General features: G+C 33.6%; 1 long non-coding RNA gene across 1 annotated transcript; it reads left to right on the top strand.

Annotated features, from left to right (window-relative positions):
• The first annotated feature begins 6,079 nt into the window (after window positions 1-6,079).
• Window positions 6,080-6,617, top strand: LOC124887430. The gene is made up of 2 exons (XR_007045190.1): window positions 6,080-6,315; window positions 6,441-6,617. It is a non-coding gene; the product is annotated as an uncharacterized LOC124887430 (long non-coding RNA).
• Window positions 6,618-7,560: the final 943 nt, after the last annotated feature.

Genomic DNA, 7,560 nt, shown 5'->3' with positions numbered 1-7,560 from the left:
GAGTTGGGGTCCAATCTGTAACCCCAATTGGAAGGGTGTCAATATCGCACCTCCGATAAGGACAAGCTGTGGGTGACCCTCATCTGACAGTATCCCCAAAAGAGAATGGTAAGGACCTTATCTGACAATGTTTATCTACCTCATCAATCCTCATATGACAGTGTTGATATCTCAACCTATGCTTGGATGACTTCTAAGAATCACACCCTCATCTGACAGTGTGTGTTTCCATCCTTGGGTTTACTCAGTGCTAATTCCTACTCTCATCTAAATAAACACTGAACATGGATTACTGAAGTGAACTGGACTGAATTAACTGAGTTTTGTTGACTGACGAAATACTATTGAGATAACTGAATTTTTGAGATTATTAAGTTTACTGAGTTTTCCTGAGTCACATGAATGACTGAATTTCTATGTACATGGCTCAACTGAGAGTATCTTGAAAAATGACACTGGCTCTAGGCACACAGCTAATTGTCGGGTACAAGTACCCCCAGGACTCGATAGCATGAAACTAACAAAGCACGATTTTCTTGAATACATAACCAATATCACAATCCATAATACAATAAGTTGGAGATTTCATGAAATAGAAGTTCTAAAGCACCACAATGGCTACACATAAATCCATAATTCATTGACTAAGACATTTCATCAAACACTTGACATGGATAAACTTGTACATGAATGGGGATTTCATATTATTATACTAGTATGAAACTTTTCCTTCACATAAGCATTTAATCAAACACATGGGGAGCATGCTTTGGTTATACAATCATCAACACATCTAATAATTATAGATACATCAATCAACTTATAAATTGAAAGGGGGGTTTATCATGATTATTATGCAAATCTTCATATACTAGGGTCAATCATTGGAATATGTATTTTAAAACATGAATCAAAACTCCACAACATCATGAACATGAATTTCAATTCAATTTAAATCATGAACATTCATAAATACACAAATCTTGGATTTTGAAAAGAGATTCTTAAGCTTCATGGGTGAAAGGGACCCATGAATCAATATATGACATACCTGGTTTGTGAGTTTTCTTGAAGTTCTTGGACTTGAAGAACTTGAATCTCTTAGTTTCTTGAAGAAGATTTGGATCTTGTTTCTTGGGGATTATTTTTGAGAGAAAATCCTAATTTGATGTTGTAGATGGATAATGAACTATGAGCCTTGATTTGATATAATTAGAGGTTAAAACGAGTAGAAAAGAACCAATTACCCTTTTAAAACGACTTTAAAATAACTGAACGAACTATGTGATGGTGGGTGCGATGGTTCGTCACTGGGTCGACGGTCCGTCGGTCCTGACCATTGCACCTGGGTAGAATAGGGGTTCACTGCCTCTGTTGCGACGGCTTGAGCGATGGTCTATTGCTAGCTCGACGGTCCGTTGGCCTAAGTTGTCGCCCTTAGGAAGAAGGTGGTCTCATTGCCTCCGCTGTGATGGTTTGGGCGACGGTCTAGCGTTAGCTCGACGGTCCATCGGCCCTCATCGTCGCACCTGGATAGTTTTGACTGCTTTCTATAAAACGGCCATAACTTTCTACCTGATACTGAATTTGGATGAAATTGGTATTGTTGGAAAGCTAATTTAATTTTCCACATGACAAAAAGTGAAAATCTTAAAAATTCCACGTATATAAAAGTGAATTCATCTTTCAAAGTAAGTTTCTAACATACTTGGGATGAGTTCAAGCTAGGCAGAAGTATGGGGTATTACAGTAACCAAAGGACAGTTGTTGGTTTCTATGTGTAAAGATGGCAATAATCAAATATTGCCTGTTGCTTGGACTGTAGTAGAGCATGAGAATAAGAAAACTTGGACATGGTTTGTGCAATTATTAATAGCGGATTTGAGATTAATAGATCGTAAATATTACACAATTATTTTAGATATGCAAAAGTAGTTATGGATATGTAATTTGTTTGTGTTCGATTTTAAGATCTAATTCTCAGGGTCTTAGAGCAACACTGATAGAGATGTTACTAGAGGTGGATTATAGGATGTGTAAGACACATCCTTGTTAATTGGGGAAAAAATGGAGAGGTTTTCAAAGAAGGAACCAGTTCTGAAAATATGCAAGAAGCACCTTTGAAGCTAAAATGAAGAAAAATCTTAACCAAATGGCCATGCTAGGTGGTGAAGATATTGTTCCTGATTTACTTCATTATAAGGTACAAACTTAGCGTAAAATGTACTTTAGAATTGACATCAAGTGTGATAGAATAAACTACAACATGGTTGAGAGCTTTAATGCTTGGATCTTAGAACCAAGGCATAAAACAATTATTAACTATGCTAGAAGAGATAAGGGTGAAGGTAATGACTAGACTAGGTGAATTCACTAAGTTTTAAGAAACATAATTAACTAATATATATCCAATGACTTTGAGAGTGTTAGAAAAAATCACTAAGAAGTCAATAAGATGTAATATTGACTTCAACAGAGAAAGAGGTTTTAAAATATCAGATGGACAATATGTACATAATATGGATATGAGTGATAGTACATGCAGTTGTAGATCTTGGATGCTCAAGGGAATACCATGTCCAAATAAATTGCAGCCATACTTCACAAGAAATGAGAACTAAATGATTTTGTTGATAGTTGCTATAGTAAAGAGACTTATCTCAAGACTTACTGTCACTATATTCAACCAGTGACCAACATGAACATATGGCCAGGGTCAACAAATCCTCATGTGGAGCCACCAGTTGTTAAATCTATGCCTGGCAGGTCAAAGAAAAAAAGGAATAAAGAGTTTAGTGAGATGAAAAAGTATGGAAAGATGTCAAGAAAAGGGGTAAACATGACTTGTAATATCTGTCAAGGACAAAATCGCAACAAGAGAGATTGTCCATTAAAGGTGTGTAACTTTAAATGACTTGTATCATTTGTTTGTAGTTTAATTATTTTTGAATATGTGACTACTTCACCTTTTTTTGTAGAATTCTATTGGATCAATTAGTGTTGCTGTTAGACCAAGTGATGTACCAAGTACTTCAAGATCTAAGGGGAGGCCAAAAATCACTACTACTACTACTACTACTACTACTACTACTACTACTGATGTGCCTCCTAGACCTGGGGGAAGGCCAAGGAAAACAAGTGATAATCCTGAAGCACCCCCTAGACCCAGGGGAAGGACAAGTAAGACAGCATAATCTAAACAAGTTGCAATACCTCCTACACCTAAGGAAAGGCCTGATGAACTAGCTGCACTAAATATAAGAGGCAGCGGAAGAGATATTGAACATGTTGCAGAAGCTGCAAGAGGTAGGGGAAAGGGTGTTGAACATGTTCCAGGAGCTGTAAGAGGTAGGGAAGGGGTGAGGGTACAACACCAATTACAACAACTTCAAGAGGCAGGGGCAGACCAAGAAAAACACCTCTTGGTGACATAAGAGTGGCAAGGAGGACACCTTTGCATGAGTGGTTTGAAAATACAACAAGTTACACTACTCGTGCTCCACCAAATTCACCTTCTTCACCTGTTTATGCTCCACCAAATTCACCTACTTCACCTGGTAATGCTCAATTTAGTACATGTGATAGAAGAGCAACTGGTAAAAGGCCAAAGACAGTTGAAATGGGTGTTTTGATTATTGAAAATGGTTTCACAACATATAATGTAAGTGCTAACAAAAAAATAAGTTTACTTTGTCTTAGAGGTGTACATGTGTATAACTTTCTTTATTTCTTTGTCTGCAGTTTGGGTTGCCAAGTAGTATGATACTACACACTAGTTCTGCACAGTCTGCAAGGTGTGTTGATATTACTGGGGACCTTGGTTACTAACTAAAAACAGGAGTAAGGTGGAGGGACAAAAAAACAGTGATCGAAAACTAGCTTGAGGTGATGAGAGATGAGATGAGAATAAACAAAAAAACAGAAAGTGGCTTCTTCACAATCCAAGCCACAATGGAAGTAGTTTTAAAATGTTGGTAGTTTTTTAGATTAAAACTGATATTTTATTGTTAATTGGGTAGGTTATTTTGACAAACAATGCGATTTACTTTTATAAGGTCATTTTTTATGAAGTTTTTATGATGCACTTAATGTTGCATCTCAGACATTTATGCAGTAATTTTGTATTATATGTTGCACTTGAAAGTTCAAGTTGCATCTCAAATAGTTATGCACTGATTTTGTATAAAATTTTGTATTAAATGTTTTTATATCATTTGTGGTGGTATCTGATGTTTCTATCAATTTTGGAATAATGAATTTAACTCAACAAAATGAGCAAAACAAACAAGTCCACAAAACCAACAATCAGTTTCAAATAGGATATTTTATTTAACAAAAACACTACTAACGATAAATTCATATTACAACACTGCGCAAAACACTTCAACCTGCTATTTTGATCCATATAGCATTACATATTATGAAGATACACACCATGAAAATACTACTAAAGCTCTCTATCTTCTTCACTTCAATCGTCTTCTCTGGTATATTTTCACCTCGTCTTTCATCTTAACAAATAAGTTACATTGTTCTTTCATTTGAGTGAATGCAGATTCAGCTTTCATCTTTATAATTTTTCTATCACTGTAAGCACCAATCGATTCTTTCTTCGTCTTCATTATCTTCAATAGTTCATTCATTTTCTTCACTTTCTTCACCAACTTTAGAATAATGAACTTAGATCGCTCATTAACCACTTCATCCCTCCAAAGAAAAAAGTTACACCTATTTGATCTATAATAAGGGCAAGACAAAAATCTTCTTCCCGAATTATTATCAGACCAAGAAGTCTTCAAATGGAGTAAGAGATCATCGTACCTCCGCATTTAACATTGGATCTTCCTAGTCTAAACAAATCTTATTCAAATTCAATTTTACATCTTCCATGGCTAACCCTAATTTTAAAAATTATAAATTAAAAATTAATGAAAATAGTGCGAAGAAGTTAGAAAATAGTGAGAAGAAGTTATTAACAAACAAAGAAAACTAAGAAGATATCAGAACTTTACCAACGAAAACCAATGAAAAAAATTTACCCTCAACAATGGAGAGGAAAACGAAAGTAGAGTAGAAGAAGGGGGGTGGGGGGGATCTATACCTCTCTTTAATACATTATATTAAAAAATAAAGGAATCTAATGAAAAATATATAAAGTTATGTGTCAAAAAAAATAGGTTTATAACGATTTTTAAACATTTTTACGCGCTCAAGAAACGTGATTACACGTAGTGGTCCAAATGGGCAGATGTATGTCATTTAAATATGAAAAAAAATTTAAGGGGGTGATAGGACCCCACAAAGTTCAGTATGCATAAATGCAAATTTAGGCAAAGTACAGGCATTTTACGCACCTTTTTTCCTAATTAAAATAATTATTTTTAGTATGAGAGTCAAGTAATAAGAAATAATATTATAAATAAATAAAATGTGATTTTCATTAATGGAATATTACATAAATTATAATTTATCTAAATAAATATAATCTTTAAAAATACGACCTTACTTTTATTCATTATTTTAAATTTTCTGCATTGAAATACCTTTATAATGTTAATATTACTTATTATTTTCACTTGTTAAATAAATATTAGAGTTTGATTATTATTAATAAAACTAATTTTCTTATTATGTTAATTTGCTTCATTATAGATCATCATTAACTTATATATACGTAATTAATATCTTCTATTTTTTTTTGTCCAGAAGATAATGTTCAGGTTTTTATGAAAAATTTGTTATGAATTTTGAAAAAATGAAAATATGATGATTTTAAAGAAGTAAAAAAAATTGATAATGAAAGGATACAAAGGATATTTTAAAAATTTAATTAAAAAAATGTGTGATTATTATTTAAAATTAAAGAAAGAATTTGATTTTTAAAGCAAAGTCGGAAGAAAATATGATTTTTCCTGTTCTTTTTGCCCCCTCTTTTTGACCGGATATTTTCCATTCACACAGCCGTTTGACGCAAAATTTACAGTTGGGCACAAGTACAATAACGCGTCATTGGGAAATGGATATTATATTATAAGATCAATAAATTCTCAAGTGGAGGTCTTCTTCCTTACAACTACAACAACCCATATCTTAAAAGGCATCCAATTTTAAAATGAAGAAACTTGCTATTACTGCATTCAATTTTCTTGTAATATTTCTTATTTTATCATTGTGTGTTCAAAGCGAATCGAGGAACTTAAACTTGTCCTCCACTGTCAGTCTCGAAGTGAATTTGGGTTTAATTAGGGGTCGCACTGCCAGAGAGACCCCGATTAAATCCAACCCTGCGCCTACGGCAAATAGGCGCAGTCACCTGTACGGATTTTTAATTATAAAACACCTTCAGTTTTAATAATTTCTTCTTTTTTTATTTTCATACTTAATGTTTTAATTGAAAGATTAATTCTAACTGTAATTTAATTTTTCTTGTTGGCATACAGAGTATCTAGTCCACCACCGCCGATTATCATGAAATAAGGAAGAAGCTGATCCGGAAGAACCAAAACCCGAGCAACGTTCCTAACGACACCGTGTCGTGTTGGATTGCATGCGGAATTGGAGTTTTTAAGTTTATGAATTTTGAATTTTAAATAACATATTATTGTGCTTTTATGAAAGTACTCACACATCTTGAGTGGATGCTTAGACATAAAATATAGAGTTTGAGCGAAAACTAGCAATTTTGATCGAACTCTATCCATGTATTTAATGACGTAAGTATAATTTCTTAATACTTAGTATTCCCATGTAGTTTTGGAAATACGAATATAATTTTTGTAATTTGAATAAAATAAAATAATCTTATAAGGATATTTTGTATGTTATTTTTATATTTCTTACGTGTAAAAATAAAATTATCTTACAAAAAGCACATAAAACTAAAATTGTTATGAAACAATTAGTTAGACGTCAATATCTTTCCTGCATGATCTTCATTCTTCCGCATAATTACTTTTATTGTTAATGTCATATGTATGACTGGCTTTTGTATGCAAATGTAATAGTATCGTAAATAGATGCAAAAATTTAGGCATAATACATAAACATACTTTTTAATTTGGTATCAAATCACATCTATGACCTCCAACTATGAGTGTTCATAAGTAGACAACAAGAAGACACATATATTCTATGCGGCATCCTACGTGGTCAATTCTTGTTCTACATGACATCTTACGCGTATTATGCCACATAAGATGTATGTGTCTACTTGTCCAACTTTAAACAAGTTTAAGTGTCTACTTATGAACACTCAAAATTGGAGATCATAGAAGTGATTTGATGTCAAGTTAAATGTAAGACCATCCAAAATTTCAACGAATTTATTTTTGACCCTCCCGCGTGCGTAATGTCAAATTTTTACTTAAATTATGTTAAGGGATGTTAAAAGAGTGTTTTAGGTAAGTTTCAAAATTTTTGAAAAGGATTCAGAACCATTTTGGAACTCCGAGGCAGAAAGCCTCCGCGATAGTGGCGTGCCACGCTACTTAGCCTCTGTAATAGTGGCGTGCCACGCCACTTAGTCTCCGTGATTAGAGCGTGACACCGAGGCTAAGCTCC

The sequence above is a fragment of the Capsicum annuum genome, chromosome 9 (assembly GCF_002878395.1).
Source record: "Capsicum annuum cultivar UCD-10X-F1 chromosome 9, UCD10Xv1.1, whole genome shotgun sequence".
Classification (NCBI taxonomy): Eukaryota; Viridiplantae; Streptophyta; class Magnoliopsida; order Solanales; family Solanaceae; genus Capsicum; species Capsicum annuum.
The sequence above is the reverse complement of the archived record's forward strand: the minus strand, read 5'-3'. Positions and strand labels throughout refer to the sequence as shown.